The 20,015-nt window shown below is 35.8% G+C and overlaps 1 protein-coding gene and 1 pseudogene across 1 annotated transcript in view; both read right to left on the minus strand.

The window, feature by feature from the left end:
• LOC150096411 (actin-binding protein WASF3-like) overlaps positions 1 to 20,015 on the minus strand; it is a 196,536-nt gene that overhangs the window by 13,708 nt on the left and 162,813 nt on the right. The gene's annotated exons all lie outside the window — the stretch shown is intronic.
• Positions 321 to 824, minus strand: LOC150096412 (protein GVQW3 pseudogene; annotated as a pseudogene).

Genomic DNA, 20,015 nt, shown 5'->3' on the forward strand with positions numbered 1-20,015 from the left:
TTGGAAACAGCCAGAAATCATAAGGAGCTAAGTTGGGTGATTAAATGGGATGACCTAATTTGGTAATCAATTTTTTGGCAGAAACTCTCTCATGATGAGCTCACTATGGCTTGGTGATTGTCATGATGGACAATCTATTTGTCAGGTCTTTTTCTCCGAACAGAATTTCGTAATCTTTTCAGCACCTCTAAATAGCATTGTTGGTTGACTGTTTGTCCCTGAATTCTTAGTGGATTATCCCCTCGTGATCAAAGAAATAAATCAGCATGGTCTTGAAATGCAAATGTGACATGCATGCTTTTTTTTTGGACATGGCAAACTCAGGGTTTTCCACCGCATGCTCTGGCATTTTGTTTCGAGATAATAATCGAAGCACTCTCAGAAACAGGTTTATTTGCAGAAAGATCAGTCACCACTTGAAGAAGCTGCTGCTTCTGTTCGTTCATCAAGATCCAAGGCACAAATTTTGCAGAAATCTTTCGCATACCCAATTCTTTAGTTAAAATTACCGTGACTGTTTCTTGATTCAATTGCAATTCATCAGTCATTAATCGCATGCTTAATCGTCTCTCAGTCCGTACCAAATCCCGCGCTCTGTTCACATTTACGTCCATCATTTTTGTTTTTGGCTGCCCACTTCTGGGGTCATCATTCACATCTTCTAGCCCACGTCTGAATCTCTTATGCCACTCAAAGACACTTGACTTTTTCAAAGCATCCATAACATGTGCCACTTTCAACAGCTGCAAATTTTCAGTAGCAGTTTTGCCGATTTTCACACGAAATTTGATGCTAAAATGCTGCTCCAAATTTCGATTACACATTTTTATGCCAAAGTTTGCGTGCAGATATTTTTTTTTGCAACAGCCAACTAGCAAATGGTTCTATTGGCTTGAGGTTTACACATGCATTAGTTAAAACACGAGTAATTTACAAAGATAATTACTCATGCGACTCTAACCAAATCACCACACAGGCAACATTACGTGGCCGTACCGGGAATTAAATTGTCACACCTTGTGTGTGTGTAAACACACACACACACACACACACACACACACACACACACACACACACACACACACACACACACACACACACACACACACACACAGTAATACCCGACTCACGCGAATCTGGAGTTACGCGGTTTCTTATATATACGTATTCCCGTCACTTCTCACCACTACTCGTATCTTTCCACGCCAGCCGCATTTGCCAGTGTCGCACATGCTGTGAACAAGCACTGACGTGTTTCGCGTGGTCTCCATTCATACACGATTTTTATAGTCTACAAAATCACATAAAAAATAATAATGTCGTCCAAAAGAAGCAAGTCTGATTCTTCTACAGCTAGCAAGAAAAGAAAAACATTGACTTTGGAAACAAAACTCAACATTATTAAGGATTTTGAAGGCGGAATGAAAATTTGTGAGCTATCAAAGAAGTTCGATCTACAGGAATCCACAGTAAGAACAATCACGAAAGATAAAGAAAGAATTCTCGCTGCTGTGAAAAATGCCCAATCATTGAATTCAAGCATAATTCGTAAACATCATGGGATTATTGGTGAGATGGAAACGATGCTTAAATTATGGTGTGATAATCAAGTGAGAGTAAAAAATTGCCCAGTTGATCAAACGACAATATGTAGCAAAGCCAAGCTGATTTTTGAGAGGCTAAAAGTAGAAGCTGGAGAAGTGGCCAAAGAAGAAAATTTCGTTGCCAGTAATGGTTGGTTCAACCGATTTAAAAATCGCTGTAACTGGCACAGCATCACGGAGAATGGAGGCAGCAAGCGCTGATAAAGAGGCTTCGTCTGCTTTTCCTGAGACACTTAAGGCTATCATCGAGGAAGGTAGCTATAGCAGTCAAACCATATTTAATGTATACGAGGCCAGCTTGTTCTGGAAAAAGATGCCTAAGAGAACTTTCATCACATGTGAAGAAAAAACATTTCCTGGCTTTAAGGCTTTCAAAGACCGGTTGACAGTAATGCTTGGTGGAAATGCAGCTGGTGATGCAAGTTAAAACCTCTCTTAATTTATCACTCCAAAAATCCAAGAGCTCTGAAAAAAAAAATCTAAAGCTGGCTTGTCAGTGATTTGGAAGTCAAATTCTAAAGCTTGGGTGACAGCTTCTATTTTTGAAGACTGGTTTGGTCACCACTTCATACCTGAAGTTGAATGTTATTGCCAGTTTTAAAAAATTCCGTTTAAAGTTATGCTCATTACTGATAATACACCTGGTCACCTCCTGCAACTTTAATTGATTTTGATCCACGTGTAAAAGTTGTTTTCTTGCCTCCAAATACAACCAGCTTACTTCAACCAATGGACCAAGGAGTTATCAAAACATTCAAAGCATACTACACACGCCATTCGTTTGCAGGTCTGAATGAAGCTATGAGGCAAAATGAGCAACTGTCTGTTAAAGAGTTTTGGAAACAGTTTAATGTTTTAGATGCTGTAAGGATTATCGGAGATTCTTGGGGTGAAATTTCCCAAAAAACCTCGAATGGTGTCTGGAAAAAACTTTGTCCATCCTTTTTTAAATGCAAAACAGAAATGTTGCCAGAAACTGATCAAGTTGCTGAGGCAACAGAAGAAGTTGTCAACCTTGCCAGGCAATTAGATTTAGAAGTCGACAGTGAAGATATCAGCGAGCTATTAGACTCACATAACAAAGAGCTTACAATCGACAAGCTCATAGAGATGCATAAGCAAATCGCTACTGAAGAAACCGAAACCTCAGATCCAGTTTTACCAGAAAAGCACATGACAATTGCAAAATTAACAGAAGGTCTCAGCTTAATTAAGAAAGGTTTACAGATTTTAGAGGATATATATTCTAATGAGGAATGAATTGTAGCCACAAGGCAAGGAATAAAAAAATCACTGGCTTACTATGAAGAAATTTTGCATGACAAGAAAAAGACATTATGCCGTCAGACGAATCTATTACATTTTATGAAACCATCGATATCGAAATAACTTTTTTTTAAGTACGAAAAACTGCAATTATGATCACTGTATATTTCTTAAAAAATATAGGTGTTTTTGTAAACCTTCAGTCCCAATTGCATGTTTGTATATATAAATGACATGCAAAATTATACCCCGAGTTACGTGAATTCAACTTACGCGCTCGTTGGTCCCACCTACCACGTAACTTCGGGGTATCACTGTATATATATACATTTTTTTTTTTAAATAAATATAGTGGAAAATTTTTCTGAGATTTGCAACAATTTAGAAAAACTCAGACAAACCACATAGCCTAGAAATATTGAAAAAATTAAGTATATCATGAATGCATAAAATATATGTATATGCTAGTCTGTTTTATCAATTACTACCATAAAGTATATATAAGTCTATTATAAAAAAGGTAAAATTTATCAAAACTTATGCACGCAAACACTTACAGACCATTTACACTTACAAAAAACTTACATGGCCATCTGTAGTCGAGAAATATGTAAACAAACATAAGGATGCAGTATTAAATCATAACTGCATAAAATTAACTGTTATTAATTAGTGAATTAGTTAAAGCAATTAGCATAAACATTTCATAACAATTCATTCATTGGTGTATATGCTAGACTACCGCGAAGCAACTGTATCGATAGCACTAGGCTACCATAAAGCAATCATATTGCTGCTGCTTCGTTATCAATGCATGAATCATTACACTTGTAAATAAATATGAATTTCTTTTTCACATTATCTTTTCATTTTTGATGTCTAGTAATTAGTAATATGTATAACAACTACAGCATTTGGCATCTATTAAGACAATATTGATGTTGTTACTGACAGCTACGATTCCTCTTGTAAACAGATGATGTAAACTTACGGTATCGAGAAATACAGTATTTCTCGATACTGTAAGTGTATACTGATACTGTCGATAAGTCGATACTGATACTATAAATGTATTTTAACTTCCTTATGATTTTCTTTAATAACATTTTAATCTGTAAAGGTACCTGTGGCATGATTATGAATAATAAATTACACGATGACCCACCGTTGGCAATCTATTTTTTGAACCATCTAGAACAGGGGTCGCCAAAGTTATTTGCCCGTCGACCCCCTCAAGAGTTTCTTGACTTTTTATCGACCCCCTATATTTTACTATTACGTAATTATAATAGGACAAGCAAAAAAAGACGCTTATGTGAGTTTTTAGATTGTTTATTTTATAGTTACAGTATTTATTGTATGCATAATATAGTATATATTTTTATATTACTATCACTAGTAATATCACTGGTATTATTAGTGATATTAATAAACTACTGGTATTACTACCAGTGCTGCTCAACTCTTCAACATAGAGAAGTTTAGTTCATAAATGAATAACGATTGAATTATAATATGTATGTTGATGAATTTTAGAACATTAACGCTCACTTGTATGTAGATGCGCAAAAATGAGACTGGGATCGAATACTTGTAAGTATCAGTAAATAAGAACCACGCATGTGTTGCAATCTCGCTCCCACTGCACCGGCTGGCAGGAACCACCAACATCTGTTTATTGGTAAATACGTCATTTTGGCCTACTTGATTGGCCTCAGTAACTATTTGCATGACCTTACTCCATCTTACAGGTCCTCGATTCACTCTTAATTGCGTTGTCATTACCTCCATGTCTTTTGTCATGGAGGTAATCCAAGTTAACCGAATTAAATATTACCCATACAACGATGTCTTATATTTTTCTGTCGACCCCCAATCGACCCCTAACAATGTCATATCGACCCCAGGGGGTTGATATCGATCCCTTTGGCGACCACTAATCTAGAAGATACCTTGTTCTCATCCATTCATCCCCAACCCTCTCATTGCTTCCGTTATGTTGATGATGTCTTTACTATTTGGCCTCATTCTGAAAATGAACTTACCACTTTTCTACAACACATCAATAGCCTTCACTCATGCATTCGGTTCACCATGGAAAAAGAAAAGGCTGATAGTTTACCAATCTTGGACATCCACCTTACATGCACAGCCTCCGGTAATTTATCAACCAGTGTTTATCGAAAACCTATCTTTACTGGTAGATACATCTATCAAAAAGTCTGCTCATCACACCTCTCAAAAAATTGGTGTTATCAAGTTCTTAATTAATAGAGCACATAAGGTGTGCTCCTCTCCTTTAAACTTACAACAAGAACTTCTCACTATCAAAACGTTAATGGAATTTAATGGTTACAATCCTAATCAAATTCAGCAGATAATGGACTCCTATGTTCCAACACCTCAGGATTCGTCAACAGACCACAGCATTCCAATCCTTATATTTCTGGCATCTCGGAACTGATTGATAGAATTTTGAAGTATCAACCCCTTTTCCGATCAACAAAATTTATCGTCTGCTGCCATGGAACATGCTACAAAAGACAAACTGGCACATCTATCATTAGTTGGCATTTACCAGATACTGTGTGAATGTAATCTAACATACTTTGGGCAAACAGGCCGTTCTGTAGAAAAAAAAAAAAATTAAAGAACATCAATATTATATTGAATAGATGAAACCTCAAAAGTCTGGTCTAGAACAACATAGTATTGACATTAAGCACAATATCCAGTGGGATAAAGCTCGTCTTCTCCACAGGTGCAGGTTTAAATATGAATGCCTTTTCAAAGAAAGTTGTGAAGCCCTTTTACATCAGCCAAATCTGAATTGGAACAATTGTCTCTCTCTCTCCCAAAAGTTTGGGAGATTTTTATCTTATGTAACCATCCAAAATAGTTGTTTAATAATATCTTTAATAATAATATTTATTAAAACTAATTTCTAGCACGTGGCAACAGTTTTAATTGGTAAACCACTGACTGCTGTATGTACTTTGTAATCCAATTCCTTTTGATTGCTTGTTTCTACACACTGATGATGTACTGTTATTTTCAGTACGAAATATCTGTACTTTCATTTCATTAAATTAATTACTGTGGTCATCGTAAAATTTATTATTTATTTAATAATATTTTCTTTTTTCTAGCTTCCTTTATTATAAGAGTATAGTATATAATACATACCATATGTTAATCAGCTGTTTATGTTATCAGTAAGACTTCTGGTCAACAGTAGGCTGCTAGTAGTTAAGTTTTTGGGAAGTCAAAAAGTTATATGCAGATTTTCGAACAATGTAGGGTGGTGGTGAGGGGGAGGTCAGTGCCCCTAACCCTACATTGTTCAAGGGTCAACTGTATATATATATATATATATATATATATATATATATATATATATTTAATAATTTTGATAATTTGCAGTGGTATCTTTCTTGATGTTAGTACTTTCAGGACATCCTGTAATCTGATTCTGTCAAAAGCCTTCTTGAAGTCAATGAAATAGATAAATATTGGTTGGTTAAATTCTATTGCTTTTTATGTTCATTGCTTTATAACAAATATAGCATCAGTACACAATCTTCCCATATGGAATCCTTGTTATGAAAGTCTTGATTCCAATTCTTTGATAATTTTTGTGCATATTTTAGGATGGTGCACAATAAGTTTATTCTCAATAGTGTTTGAGTTTAGATTTTGTTTCCATTTTTAAATATTAACACTTTGAGTCCTATTGATGTAAATATACAGTACATCGATCGCACGTTAACCCAGAATCCCATCGATGTATATTTACATTGCTAAATTAAAAATTCCGAAAATAATAATATATGCTTGAAATTCATTATCAGACTGTACTATAGTTAAATTTGAACCTTCAACTTCATTATCCATGAAGATGGTTGACTTTTATCAATAAAAAAGGGAATTTATATTAGTATATTGTAACACCTGCCCATTGGCTGTGTCATGTACGATCGCACGTGTTCATGCTTATATTACATTGCGCTGTCATAACTCTGGCTGCTCCAATCTAAACAAAATAAGAGATTCATGACTCTCTTCTTGCGACCTGAGGGATCAGTTTGAATTTCTCTGTCACCATGAACAGACCAGAACCCATTGGTGCCCAAAGCAGGGGTGTAAAACAGTTCTTGACTGAACGTGAATTAGAACAAATGCTCTAATTCGAGGCCATGGCAAACAAAACAAGAAGAATATATTTTATTTTAAATTAATTTTGAATTATACCAAACTGTATAATTTTATCGATAATAAACAATATTTTTTCATGTTTAATTTTTTTTAAATTTTACCATAATTTTGATATTTTATCCAAACACGTATACACTGTACTTACAGTGTGTATGTATATTTCAAAAGTTGCAGCACCTCCACGATTTCAAGCCACGAGCTGCCACTGGTGATTAGTAATCTAATGTTCTGTTAGACCAATGTGTTATGTTTCTTCGAGGTAATGGGACTAATGTTTAGAAATGTGTAGAAAAACAGATCAGCCTGTTTGTCCAAAGCAGACTCACTAGCAAATGTATGGGACTGAGTACACTCCAGGTAGCAGTAGCAGGAGAGGTGGAATTTTATCTTTTGGAGATGATATCATAGAGATCTATTAACAGGTTTGAAAGTGATGAAAATATTAAATTTCTTTAAGATACCAGAAATGCATTCTGAGATACCTTTAATGTGTGGTATGGTGATTCTATGTGGTCATCTCTTCTAATACAGAATGGAGAAAAATGATCGATAATCTTCTCTACTGTTTTGAGGTTTGTAACCATTGAGAAAGGCACATTTTTTGATTGTAAAAATTTCTTTAAGAAACAATTTGGATGAGGAACAGATAATATGAGCTCTTGAAAGAAGAAATTTAATAATACCATATTTCTGTGAGGGTTGGTGAGCAAAAATGTGATGGTTATATCAAACAAAGAAGGAAGGAAGGTTTGCAAAATACAGATGATGACAAGGGACCATCCAATTCTCTTTTTATAAGGACATCTAGGAAAGGTCGGACAAGGTGCTGGGATAACAAGGTAATCCCAAATTGTGTTAAATTTAAGGCACCGTTTTACTTCACAGAAAGCTCTCCTATTTATAACTGTACTAGCTTCGCCCTACTTCGAGAACAAATTACCGTGACGCGTGTTCTCCTTGCCGATGAAAATAAAACCTTACAGACGCTAGAGGAAAAGCTTTCAGATATGCATGCCCATGACCTTTGGACGATTCTTTATGATGTCTCACGCACTTCGGCAACAAAAGAATTCGAAAAAATATGTAGTTGGCACATGAAAAAATATGATAACTTGATAAAGAAATCTACTTCCATACCACAACAACCACTCAACACAGTAGTCAACCTCTCTTCCATAGTTTTGAAGCCTGAAGCACTCACCGCACTTTCATGTGGCCACAATTTTGTCCTAGCTCCTAAAAGAATACCTGCCAAGGAAATAATGATCCAAATAGAATGTGGGATCCGCAACCTTCCTAACCATATTGCCAACAACATCAGACTGGATGTAGCCGGTGTTCTCACCAAAGCAAGACCTCCAAAAACTAACTTATCTAAAGACGAATATGCAGCCCTACTACAAATGAAGAAAAACAAAAAAATAGTAAACACCAAAGTGGATAAGGGAAACGCCACGGTGGTTCTCAACCAAAAGGACTACACAGGTAAGCTTAAGGCTTTATTATTAGACCGTACTACCTACCTCCCTATTGAATATAATCCTACCAGCTCTCAGATTAGAACTCTCCACAGACTCCTTAAGAAGGTCACTTCTTGGCCTGTGGCAGTTACCAACAAACTTAAACCATATAACTCTAGACCCCCCAGATTATATGGACTTCCAAAAATACATAGACAAAATGTGCCATTATGTCCCATAGTGGATGGCATTGATTACCCCACATATAAATTAGCGAAACATTTAGCCAAAGCACTCATACACTATACTGGCAACACATCATACACATAAAACTCAGCCCACTTCAAAGCCAGTGTAGAAAACCTCTCACTCCAACACACTGACATAATGGTAAGTTTTGACGTCTCCTCCCTATTCACAAATGTCCCACTCAAGGAAACCCTAGAGCTCATCCAAGCCAAATTTCCATCTGATATCTCAGCCCTATTTCAATTCACAATGAACTCAGACTATTTCGTTTGGCAAGGAAAATTCTACAAACAGATAGAGGGGACATCCATGGATTCACCACTTTCCTCACCCTTGGCCAACTTCTCTATGGAGACCTTTGAAGAGGAAGCCTTAAACTCTGCCCCACAAAAACCCACTATTTGGCTTCAGTTCGTGGATGATGTGTTTGCTATTTGGCCACATGGCTCAGATACACTCCACTCCTTCCTAACACAACCAACACCCCAAGGTCCAGTTCACCTTGGAAAAAGAGGAAAACAACACCCTCCTCTTCTTAGACACTCTAATTACTTGCCAGCCTGATGGATCTTTGGTTTTCTCTGTTTATAGAAACCCACCCCCATACAGGCAGATACATTCACCAGCAATTCCCCCCCCACAACAATATGGGGTTATTAAAACACTATATAAAAGGACAAAATTAATCCGTTCAGATGACGATGCCCTAACCACTGACCTAAACCACATCCTTAACACTTTCTTAGCCAATGGCTACAACCCTCCCCAAAAAATACTAAAACCAGTAAACCACAATCCCCCCCCCACAATAAAGGTTACACTAAATCTATCACCATCCCCTACATCCGAGGCACCTCTGTGAAAATAACCAATATCTTCAAAAAATACGACCTAATTTCTTGTTATAGATCATATAAAAAGTTGGCATCCCTTATCGGCTCTATCAAAGACCAACCACTTCCCCTAGACCTACCTGATGTATACCAGGTTCCTTGCAGCTGTAAATCGTCCTACTTTGGCCAAACAGGTAGGACAGTGAATATCAGGATCTCAGAACACAAAGACTACATCCGGTTTCACCAGTACAGCTACTCTGGGCTTGCAGACCATGCCATAGATACCCACCATAGAATTCGTTACAAGAAAACTAAAATAATACACCGCAGCAAGTTCAAGTACAAAAAATTATTCATGGAATCATCAGCAGCTCTAAAAAATATTCCAAACCTCAACAAATTTGGGTGCATGAGTCTGCCCCAAATTTGGGAGATTTGCATCATGAGAACTTCAGCCCAATGGCTAAGACAACCCAATTAGCCCACTAGGGGACACCATTAGGACTTTAGGAACAATATTAGTTTCCTGCCTTCTTCCTCATTTGCTTTTGTTAGTGCCTGCGTGCACATACCATATTTGTATGTTCCTGAAGATGGCAATGTGACATTGCCGAAATATTGAAGGTATCATTAAAGTTTCCTTTAATTAATATCCGTTTTATGCATTGTAAATTCCTTAAGTTAATTACCAGTTATCTAGGAAAGATATAGTCCTATTTGATTCAAGCTCCACAGTGAATTTGATTCTGTGATGAAGGTTTGTTAATTTTTCATAAAAATGAGTCTAGTTGTTCACATGAAATCATAGGGAAGATTTTGGATTAAACATTAAAAGTTTTTTTTCTTCCAGTAGTTCTAAATAAAAGTTAGTAAGGATGGGGGAAATTTTTTTTTGGAGAGCCCATCATGAGACCTTCAATTTGTCGATAATGTAGAAATTCATGATGAACCTGAAGGGGTCTAAAATGGTTAATGTTTCACAATACATGAACTGAAATATCTGTAGTGTACAAGATCTTATTAAATAATTTTCAACTGTGTTGTCTATGTGTTGAGTTAGTTATAATGAATAACACTTATTCCTTAATCAACAGCTTCTATTGCTATGGTTGAAGTCCCCCATAATCATCACTTGCTTTGCACTTACCAAATTCATTTGCTTAAACATTTCCTGCTCATTATCATCTATATTTCCTAATCTATATCAATCATACCCTCTGATTTCTATCCCTGTCAGAACATCCTCAGTTAACCAAGTTTCAGTGACATCAAAACTCTTTGGAGCTTGAGTTAATCAATGCTAATAACTAACTCATTCCCTTTATTCTAATGATCTGGCATTTGTATACAGAAAATACAGTGCAATGCCAGTATTCAAACAGCTATTATTACTTCCTGAATACTCCACTTGATTCTGTAATCTAGTACACACACACACACACACACACACACACACACACACACACACACACACACACACACACACACACACACACACACACACACACACACACACACACAATTTCTAAAACTAGGAGGACATCCCTGCTATGTTCCACAACTCACTTCCCTGCCCTAACACACTCACTTGCTCTGAAAACAAGTCTCTCTAAATACCTGCATCCTTCTGTATTCTAATATAATCTTTCTCTTGCATACAGCTCCTATCTATCTCCAAATATACTCCTTGCATTTACATATTCCAAACCTCTCTTCCTACACATTCTAACTATCATCTCATTCATTATCACTGTTTCTCTCCTCTATTCTGTATTATCATAATGAGGCAATATACTACTCACTATCTTTTCTGTAACAGATTCTGCTATGCTATCCTTAACATCAATCTCATATCTCTTGCTACATTATTCACACAACCTCTCAGGTCATTCAATGCCAACTATCACTATCATCTCCTCTACATTTTCACCTTGCTTCATTGTCATCACCATACTGTCTACTGCTCCTCCTGGCAACACTCCTCTGGGACTATGCAAAACCTGAATCATCAAATTCCATACCTAACACTCCCAACAGCATTATTCATTCTTCTCTCACTGGCATCCCTGACCCCTTTCTGCTTCCAATTTCTTCCACTCTTCCTCCTCCTGCTTTCAATCTCTTCAATTCTTCCTCCTTCTGCTCATCTCTCTCTCTCTCCGTTACTCCCACTCCTTTCTCCAATTTCCCTGTCTCTCCTATTCTCCTGCCTTCTTCTCTCCCTTGCTATATAACACCTTACTCTCATTCTCCTTGCACTAACTAAACCTCTAGTTTCTTAATCTTATCATTCACCCTCCACTAACCCATCTTCATGCCTTCCATCTCTTTTCTCAGTAGTTCTGTTTCTCTCGCTCTCTCTCTCTCCACATTTCTAGAAGTTTGCCTGCCTTTGTGGAAAGAAGGTAGCAGAATTCTAACTGCCTCTGTATGTAAGGCTAACTCTCCTTCTGTTTTTGAAAGTTTTTTTCACTTGGTTACAAAGTAAATTATATTTGACAAGATATCATATATTAATCATTTACCCAAGTATAAGTAAAGTTTGCATGTGAAGTATTATCTTCGTAACTAGGCTATGACTACATAGAAGCTGCTGACTTCACGTCGGTTGCCTCAGTACCCCATAATGCAAAAACATTACAGGAAGAAACCACTACTCAGACCAGTTTCAAACTTTGTTGAAGTCTTGTTAGAGAAAACCGATTCAACATTCATATCTTCCTTAGTCTAGATCCCTCTGACGACCCCTCAATAAAGGAGGATAAAACTAGTCTGAGTTTTCCCATGGGCCTTCCTATAATGTTTTGCGATATGAAATACTGAAGTAAATGATATAATCACGTAATCACAAGAAAGATATTTATTTAACCAAATATTTCAGTCTGGAAATAGCAGACCATCGTCAGTGGTATTACAAGAACAGTTTAAAAAATACAAGCTAGAATACTAACAATAGATCGTTAAAATTAGAACACGCCGCGTGATGTTATATCACTAAGTATGAAACGGAATATTTTGAAGTAGAAACATGATTGAATTTGCTATTAAAAAAAAATTAAAAAAAAAAAAAAATTAATTAATGAGTAATCTTGATTAGACTTTCCCAGATTTTTGATATAGATATACAGTCATTATGATTCAGGTTGGGGCAATGGAGCAAGGCCTCCATGCTTTCCTTGAACAAACGTTCGAACCTATAATGGGATCTATGTAAGAGGCAAGTCCTGGACCAAAGGATGCTGTGGTCAGTTTCAATTCCGTGTTGAGCCAATCCAGACTTTTCAGGTTTGTTGTGAAGAATGGATGATTGATGTTCTTGGATTCTTTTTTCAAGAGAACATCCAGTTTGTCCAAAATAAGAGAGATCACAGTTGCACGGAATTTGATAAACTCCAGGAAGAGATAAAGTTGAGTGTTTGTCTTTAGGAGAAGGAAAATGAGAAGACAATTTGTTAATAGGTGAATACGTAGTTGTTAAATCATATTTCTTTAAAATTCTTATGATAGGTTCTGAAATACCGGAGATATAAGGAATAGGCACCCGACTTATTGAAAATTTGTTGTTTTATGGAAGATTATAAGAATTGAGAAGACGTTGAGTACTTTTTTCAGAAAAGCCATTGAGTTTCATGTGTTGTTGGATAGTAGAAAGTTCTTTCTGTAGATAATCAAAAGTAGAACAATTAGTTTTGGCTCTTCTGATGAGGCATTTTATAATTCCTGTTTTTTGACATGGATGATGGGCTGATTCTTTAAGAATATAATGACCTGTGAATGTTGGTTTCCTGTATACTGTAGTTGTAAGAATATTTGAAGGTGATCAGATGAGGAGAACGCCTAAAAAAGATAACTGGTTGTTTTCTTCTAATTCCATAGTAAACTTTATGCGATGATGCAAGGAATTAATACTGTTTTAAAAGGAATGTAAAGCGTTTTTGCTGTGAGGCCAAATAGTAAATATGTCATCTATATATCTTACCCAAAAAGATGGTTGAGGGAAAATAGATGCGAAGAGGACTTTTTCTAAATATTCTAAATAAAAGTTGGCTAAAGCCGGAGAAAGAGGACTTCCCATGGCCGTTCCTTCTACTTGGCTATAAAATTTGTTTTGACATACGAAATATCCAGAATGTATTACAAAATCTAATAGTTTTATAATATCTTGAGGAAAGATGTCAGCAAGTAATTTTAAAGTTTCCTTGAGAGGTACATTGGTATATAAAGATTCTATATCAAAACTAACCATAAGATCTGTAGGTTGTAATGAGACATTTTTTAATTTTTAAGCAACAGTAGTTATGGACTCAGCAAATTACAGAAGAAAACTTTCTCTTTTAAGAGATTTAAAAAATCAACAAAAATTATTTTCAAATCTTTGAAATAGGGATAGAAAGGTCTGAAGAAATGAGGAGCTGCTCTTCATATTTTTAAGGACTTTTTTTTTTTAAATGTGAATCCCATCCAATGAAGGTCACTCACCCATTGTACAAATTTACACTATAGGATTATGGAACAAACATGGATGATAAAATTCATCTAACATCTGAAACTATTTATAAACATCCATATCCATGATGGAATTCAAACCCACACCCTATATAATATGAGTTTAAATATCTAATAATACAGCAACCAGGTTTTTCAAGTCAGTAAGTCATGTCACCATCACCAACTGGTGGCAAAAAGACCTCCAGAGAGTCAAGGGCTCATCAAGAGAAGCTATAAATCACCTAAACCAGCTGTCATACCTTCTCTTAAAATTCATTTACACTAGATGCACTCACTACCCCTAAAAGCAAACTATTCCACTCACTCACTGCTTGAGAGAAAAACTGGCTCTTACCTCTTTCTTGACTCTGAACTTAACTTCCACAGATGCCCCCCCCCCCGCTCTCTCCCAACCTACCACTTCCATATAACGAAAAATCAGATGATATCCTATAACACCCATTTAAAAGTTTATGCACCTCTATCATATCATCCCTCTTTCTCCTGTTAAGCAGAGTTTGTAATCCATATACTTGCAATCTGTCCTCATAATCTAAATCTCATAACATGGGTATGATCTTTGTAACTCTTCTTTGTACTCTTTCCACAATTTCTTTATCCCCTTGGAACTTGGGAGACCAAATCTACACAGAATAATCCAGGTGTGGTATCAAGGCCTTATAAAGAGGCAAAATGACTTCTTTATCCTTACATGTCGAGGTCTGCTTCAACACTGCAATTATCCTCCGAGTTGTATTTGCAACTTTTGCTATGTGACCTTTGAACTTCAAATTCGTATCCACCATAATGCCAAGATCCCTAGCCTCATCAGTTTCTTGTAGCATAACCCTGCTAATATAATATTCCGCTGGAAATCTTATCACATCAAAGTACATAACTTTACACTAACATTAAACTGACAGCTATTTTCGTTTGCCCAAATTTCCAGCCTATTGAAATCATTTGATAAGTGTAAGTGCTGAATATCAGTAGCAGTTATCTCTGCATCATCGGCAAACACTTGCACATCTCCTGTTAGATCCTCTCTAATATCATTAATGTATAGATTGAACAACAATACCCCAAGGACTGAACTCTGGGGTACATCACTGGTCACTTTAAATCTGGCAGATTCACACCCACTGTATATCACTTTTTGATATCTGTCAGTCAACCATCCACTAATCTAAGTCAAGAGTTTATATTCCAATCCTATATTCTCCAGTTTATGCAACAGCCTTTCATGGGTTTTCCTAGAAAATGCCTTAGAAAAATCCAACAATATCACAGTCTATCAATTCCCTTTATCCAATTAAGCTGTAACATTGTTATAAAATATGAGCGAGCTGCTAAAACATGACTTTCTTTAGTAAACCCATGCTGCTTCTGGCAAAGTATAACTTGTTTGCCTACCCATTTCTGTATGCCAATTCCTATCAACTTCTCTAAAATCTTCACTATACAATTGGAACTATCATATATTCCTTCCATTCCTGTGGTATCATTCCTGAGATGAGACTCAAGTTATACAAACATGTGAAAGGCCTAGTCAATTTGACTGAACATTCCTTTAGCAAATGGGCTGATATTCCATGTCCCTATAGACAAATTCTTATCCAGGTTATGCAACAGCTCTTCAACCTCGTTTTCATGAACCTCTAATTCTTCATCCAGTGTAGCAGTAGCACTGTGCACTATGTCATATCTTAGCAAAGGGAGCACTCATTAATTGAACAATCTCATTAGCTTCTGACACCAGAGTGCTGTCTGCATTCAATAAAGTTATTCTTCTTCATTCATTCTTTCTTTTGCTTATGGCATAAGGATAAAAATTCTTTTGGACTGCCTTTTGCTTGCATGGCCAACTTCTTTTCATACTCTGATTTAGCTTTCCGCACAGTACTCGTTACTTTTCTGGCATGAGCTTTATATTTCATAACTTCTCTCACTCTTATTCTCACGATATTCTTTCCTCATTATCATATTCTTGTGGATATCTTGCTTAACAAGACTGCACATCCATTTTCACTCCCAACCTATTTATTCTTCAGCACTAGGGATACGTTTAAGCACTTTTTCAAGGATTCCCATCCATTGGTGACATTTTTCCCATTCAGTAACTGATACCATGGGACCAAAGATAGTATTCTCCTATGTTGATCATAATTTCCAGCTTTATAGTTCAGCATGTAATGTCTTCTAATGGGAACATCAATACAATTAGATACTTCTCAAGAAAGCACGGCATGATCACTGCCACTAACTGGTAGTAAAATAGCCATATTCTTAACAGAGACCCCTTTTGATTCTGTGAACAAATCCAACACTCTTTGATCTCAAGTTCCTTCTTTCACATGCTGCTTGAGAAAGTTGTCTCAACAGTTCAATAAATTCCTCTTCATTCTTATCATGAGATTTCTCTTCTATCCAATCAATATGTGGAAAATTAAAGTAACCCATAATGATCACTTGTTTAGTATCCATAAGGCTAAACTGGCAATGCAGTTCTTCATCCCCTGCAACTGAGCTACCAGGTCTGTAGCAACACCCATCATATATTTCTTTTTCCTTTGGTCTTACAAGGTGATCAGCATTCATATTAGACAAATTATGGACTCTACAGCCATGTTAGAAATAATTATTTTAATTTCCCGATGTTTCGACCTTCATATTAAGGTCATCATCTGAAGTATACACATATATGCCAGCCTGGTTGGCCGAGTAGTTAGCATATCCGCTCTCCAACCAAAAAGGCTGGAGGTTCTCTTCAAAAAGGCTGCGGGTTCGAATCCCGCTGTGGGCATGAATGTTTGTGATTGTGAAAATAGTAGTGGTGATGGACGGTAGATGCATTGGTGTAGTTGGAGTTCGTTGGTGGATTGAGTAGTGGAGACAGAGTTGTGGAGCAGGTGCCTTCCCTCGATGAGTCTTTGGACTCCCTGGAGGTGTCACATAATAATAATAATATATATACAGAGACAAACTACATTACATTTCACACAGTATGCTAAAGAGACAATGATTTAATCAACGGTTATTCTACTTGCCTGACTTCTAGTGAAAATGAAATAAAATAACTACATCAAAACTATATTCTATTTAAGAGAACATCAGAGAAACATTCTTTCATATAGATGGTTTTATTATAGCAAAAATGATGTTATAATTTAACATGACAATTGTTACATAAGATTTAAGATCCTGGATTACCTATAGTTCTATTTATAATTAACTCTTAGGGAGAAAGGTTATACGAGAAGAATATGTGCCCTCCATATGCTTGGGATTTTTAGACCATCGTTATTGTTAAGATGAGAGTGGTTGATATGAATTTTGCAGGCCTCCTTAAATTTATGTTCATACCATGTTTTGGTGTGATGTAAACAAGAGGTGCTTTTCCAGTCAATTCTATGTAGTGTTCAAGGCATGATCAGAAAGGCCAGCTTTACCAAAGTTATTATATTTAATAGAGGACAAACTACTAGAAGAAGAAAATGGTTTCCGAAAAGGACAATCCTGCATATCCAATAGAAAAGAGAAGAGAATTTCAAAAAAAAAAAAAAAAAAAAAAAAAAAAAAAAAAAAAAACACGTGGCCTTTATTGATTATGAAAAATCCTTTGACAAAATTAGTAGACAAAAATTGTTTAAAATATTAACCGACTTAAACATACCAAACCAACTTTTACAATCCATTCAAGAAATAAAATAGCAGTTAAATTAGACCACATCTCAGAATGGAAAGATATATATGACAAGGATGTACCCTCTCACCTCTACTTTTCAATATATATGTTACCGCTAAAGTGCAGAAATCAGTTATTCAGCAGATTATCTAGGTATTGTGCAGATTAACTACGGTGATCCATTAATGTGCAGAAAATTGTTTCATTTCTCAAATTACCTAGGTAATCTGCACATTACCTACTAGGCACTCATTAAAGTGAAAATAAGATCTTTGCTGGAACAACAGCAACGTTTCTGTATGTTTAAATTAAGATAATGTTATTTATTTATTTTTTGATATCTAAAGAATCAAGTTAATACAATCAAACAATCAACAAATTAGTTGATAGAATTAATCATCAATCAATTAATATAATACAAGGAATCAAACGGCTTAAAATATTATTACAATTAAGAAAAAAAACATATGATAAAATTATGTTTACTTATTAAAAAACCAAACTAAAAGTGGAGGGAGAGGGGGGAAGGAGTAGGGAAAGGAAATGAGAGAAACAAACTTTTGAACTTTAACGATACGGAAGCCATTAATGTGCACATTACCTAGGTAAAATGCGGAAAACTCTTGATTCCGCACGTTAATGGAGCAAATCAGTTAATCTGCAGATTAGCTAGGCAATGTGCACATTAACGGTTTTCGCACTTTAGCGGTAACATATATATAAATAAAATTATAACAATCTGGAAACAGTATAACCCATTTGGTATACAAATGATCCCGAAAATGAAGATAGATACACTACTATTTGCAGATGATCAAATAGTATTAGCTACATCAGAAGATGATTTACAAAGATCATTAAAATCACTAAATGATATCTCAAAACAATATAATATGACAATATCTAAAGAAAAAACAGAAATAATGGCATTCAAAGGAGAAGCCCAATAAGAAGTAAAATAGATAGATAATAAAATACTAGAACAAGTAAACACTTTCAGATATTTGGGATGTGATCTATCATATGAAGAAGAAAAAGACAGACACTAAAATATCAAACTTTGTCAAAGTAAATGGCATAATAAATAATATATTTAAGCCATCCCTAGTACAAAAACACACTAGAATCAGACTATATAATGTCTTGTCAAAACCAACTCTATTATACAGAAGCAAAACATGGACCATAAAAAGGAAAGATGAAAAACAAATTCAAACAGCTGAAATGAAGTTCCTCAGAAAAACAACTGGATATACCAAGTGCGACCACAAAACAAATGAAGAAATCTTATAATCCCTGAAAATAAAACCAATTAATTACTACATAAGACAGTATAAACAAAAATGATTAAAACGTTTAAATCGAATGGACAACAGCAGACTACCAAAAATATTATACAGATACAAAATATGTAGAAAAAGAAGAATCGGAAGAACAAGAAGGATATGGCATGAGACTGGAACAGGTCACTTGGCCTAAAATAAATGTTAAGAAGAAGAAGAAGATTATATTTAATGTGCCATTTATGTTCCTTTTTTTTCTGATAGGAATTGTGCATCCTGTTTTCCTTATACAGGACAAATTACAGGTGCAATGAATATGGTATACGCCTGGGTGGGCCAGTGGAGGGAGTGGCTTCTTGGATGAGTTGAGTAAGTTCTTTAATTTTGCAGGAGGTTTAAAGGTGGCTTTAAGGTTGTATTTCTGTAGCATACTCTTTATTTTAACTGATATCCCTTTAACATATGGAATGGTTACAGTTTTATTGTAGTCTAGTTCAGTGTTTCTCAAAGTGTGGTACGCGTACCCCCGGGAATATGCGGCAATTTTCAGCTATGCATAATTAGAGGAGTTATTATATTTTTCAACAAACAGTGGAATTAGAGACAACCAGGATAAAACGACACTAACTAATGAATCACATTCCCTCTCCAACAGAAACTGCTGTATTCTCCCTCTCCAACAAAACCATATGTTGCCAGTGGAACATATGGTTTTGCTCGACACCACCCCCGTCATTAACATGTTAAAACTAAGAAATATATAGTGAATGTGTTTCAGATATTATGGAATTCAGCTGAAGGGAATTGGTATTTCAACTCAACTGTTGAAATGCTAATTTGTCTTTGGTTCGTGCGATCTTTTGTTAACACCACACCAATCATATGCAGTTCTTCGCTTATTTACATATCTCAAGTCTTGTAAATGACTG

The sequence above is a fragment of the Typopeltis vanoorti genome, chromosome 19 (assembly GCF_054136105.1).
Source record: "Typopeltis vanoorti isolate ZY-2024b chromosome 19, IOZ_Tvanoo_1.0, whole genome shotgun sequence".
NCBI lineage: Eukaryota > Metazoa > Arthropoda > Arachnida > Uropygi > Thelyphonidae > Typopeltis > Typopeltis vanoorti.